Source organism: Mauremys reevesii, linkage group 1, assembly GCF_016161935.1.
Source record: "Mauremys reevesii isolate NIE-2019 linkage group 1, ASM1616193v1, whole genome shotgun sequence".
NCBI lineage: Eukaryota > Metazoa > Chordata > Testudines > Geoemydidae > Mauremys > Mauremys reevesii.
The window spans coordinates 7,141,144-7,144,110 of NC_052623.1; the positions used below are offsets into that span (position 1 = coordinate 7,141,144).

Consider the following 2,967-nt stretch of genomic DNA (forward strand, 5'->3'; position numbering starts at 1 on the left):
TAAGGGGTGAAGGGGCAGGGTTTAAGCGGCCTAGGGGAGGGGTTAGGGTTTGATTGATGGTAGGTCCCTTATACTATTTCCGGTTTCCATACTACTGAATCCCACCCTGCCAGCATGCCCATTAACAGAAGGGGCCCACCAATTCCACCATCTCGCTAGCAATCAGTGGGCCTTGTAAGCATGGGCCAAAGTGACTGAGAACAATGGCTTGTTGTCCTGGGACACAGAGACTGATGTTAAGGGACGCTCCTTGGGGTATGACGTTTAACCCCAGATTCCAAGATGAAAGCGGGGCCTGGAGCTTCAATGAGACTGATGGTGTGACTAGCTCACTGGATTTGTTCTTTTACCTCAGAAGCAATCCTTCCTTGGCAGTTGCATGGCCGAAGTCTCGTCCTTACAGATGTTTTGGCCACATGTGTGAGTAAAAGCCAACAACCCCTGGAGAAGGAGATTAGCATGTCCCGTGGGTGATTAATCAGGGACGGGACAGTGACAGACCAGGTGTAATGGGAAACAACAGCCACATCTCTTCTCATAGTGACTTTATTCATAGGAATTCTGAGGTTAGAGCAGCCACCGATATGGCTCTTTGGGGGCCAACATCCCACCGGTCCCCTGGCTCTCCACGAACAGAGTGACTTTTTAAATGCTGCTGCCTGGCTTGGTCTCCTTTCCCCAGACTGCTGTCCTCCCTCAACTGCGGGTGGGGATGGCCCCCTTAAGCTTCAGGTCTTAGACCCTGTATGAGCCTCTCTCTACAGAGTGGAGCTCAGTAGCTCTTGTATCCTCGTATATAAGGGTCCAAGATGGAATAGGTGGCCATGACCTGTGTCACCAGCTCTGGAGCTGGATGATGAATTGACTCTTTACTTGACAAGTACCCTGATTATCCTCGCTCGAAGATGGTTGCTTTTCCTGCTGTACACAATTTGATTCATTAAAGGAGGAGCCAGCAGGTAGATGTAGCCCAGGATAATTTGAAGCAAGGGAGAAGAGCTCTTCCAGAATCTGTGTATGACAGTCAGGCTGAACTCTGGCATGTAGAAGAGCAGGACGGCGCAGAGGTGGGAGACGCAGGTGTTCAGGGCCCTAAGGCATTTTGTGGGGGACGTGATGCTCAGCACTGCTTTGAGGATCATCACATAAGAGAGGAAAATGAGCAGCGAGTCCAACCCCACCATTATGACTGTAATAAACAAGCCATAGATGTCGTTGACTGTGATGTCCGAACAAACCAGCTTTATGACGTCCTGGTGCAGGCAGTAGGAATGGGAGAGGACATTGGCTCAAAAGAATCGGAACCATTTCAGGAGAAAGGGGAGTGGAAATATTACTGCCACGGCTCTTAGCACAAACACCAGTCCCAACTTGGCTATTCTCGGCAGGGTTAAGATGGAGGCATATCTCAGCGGGTTACAGATTGCGATGAAGCGGTCAAATGCCATCAACAAGAGCACAGAGGATTCAATGAATTGCAGAGAGTGGATGAAGAACATCTGGGCAAAACAAGCATCAAGGCTGATCTCTCTAGAGTTAAACAAGAATAGGCCCAGTATCATCGGTATGGTGGCTATCAATAAGCCAAGGTCTGTGGTGGCCAACATGGAAAGGAAAATGTACATGGGCTCATGGAGGATTGGATCTGTTTTTATAATGAACAGAATGACTGAATTTCCTACTATCGAAATAGCATACATGGAGCTGAAGAGGACAGAGACCCAGAGATGGATGTCTTCCTGCCCAGGTATCCCAGTGAGAAGGAACACTACAGGTGTGAATTTGGTGTCATTGACAGTTGACATACCGTACTGGGCAGGTCCAAGAAGTTTTGAACTTTCCTTCGTGAAAGGAAAAAGAACAGGAAAGTAGATGATATTTAATGAGACATCTTTCTGCTCTGAGTGCAAATCTAGGATTCCCAGAAGCTCAAGGAAGATCAGAAAAAACATAGATTTGGATTTACACCCCAATAGGATATGCCAATAGGCAGACAGGCACTGCCAGACTGGATCTGATCTGCAGTCCTTCTAGCCCAGTAACCCGTTACACATGCGTCAGGGGAAGACAGAAGAATCCCTGCAATAGGGAGCTATGAGATTGACTGCTCCAAGGGAAAGTTTCCCCCCAGGCACCCACTAGTTAGACATATTTTGTGGTGTAAATCCAGTCCCTCTTTGAATCCTGCTAATCCCTTGGCCCCATTGATATCTTGTGGATCAGAGTTCCACAGCCTATTGGAGCGCTGTGTGAGTTTGCAATAATGACATTCACACAGACACCCTTTCTGTCCCTCAACTTCAAAGTGTGGCCCATTGTATCATGATATGTGTGTACACATATGGCAAGTGCATGACGAACATGGTCATTGTGTTTATCTGTCCTGCATTTAAGTTATTCATAAACATGTTTCATTGCCTCATTATATACATTCTTTTTTTATTTTCTCTGCTCCTGTGAGTTCAAATTATGCCACTGCCTCTTTGCAGCACAAGGGATAAATTTTCAGGGTCTGTTTCTGAATTCAATAACGGCATCACTCCAGATTTACGTGTGTCAATTCGACCAGAACCGGGATCTATTAACTTTCCCTTACCAAATGCTCCCAGTGATACACTCTGACCCCCAAGAATCCCTCCAAGAGAAGCTGAAGTGCTTTGCCTGGCCAATGTTGACTGAATCCAGAGGGTTTGATCATCCTACAGGTTCCCCTTCATCCTCACAGGACCCGCATCTGCTCCCCATGCAAGGGATTGTAGTTATCTGGTAAGTTACACGCTAACATGGACAGTTACTTCAGCTGCATGAGGGAGGGGTTGGCATCGCAAATGGGTGAATAGTGCAAACACCAGGTTTGCACTAATATCCAGTTGAGTGTGCTAGTTACTTCAGCCATGCTTCTTTAACAGGTGATGGAGGTAAATTATATAAAAAACTATTACACTGCTCTTTCCTGCACCTCAGCTC

General features: G+C 47.0%; 1 pseudogene; it reads right to left on the reverse strand.

Annotated features, from left to right (window-relative positions):
- Positions 1 to 869: 869 nt before the first annotated feature.
- LOC120385544 lies at positions 870 to 1,805 on the reverse strand (annotated as a pseudogene).
- Positions 1,806 to 2,967: the final 1,162 nt, after the last annotated feature.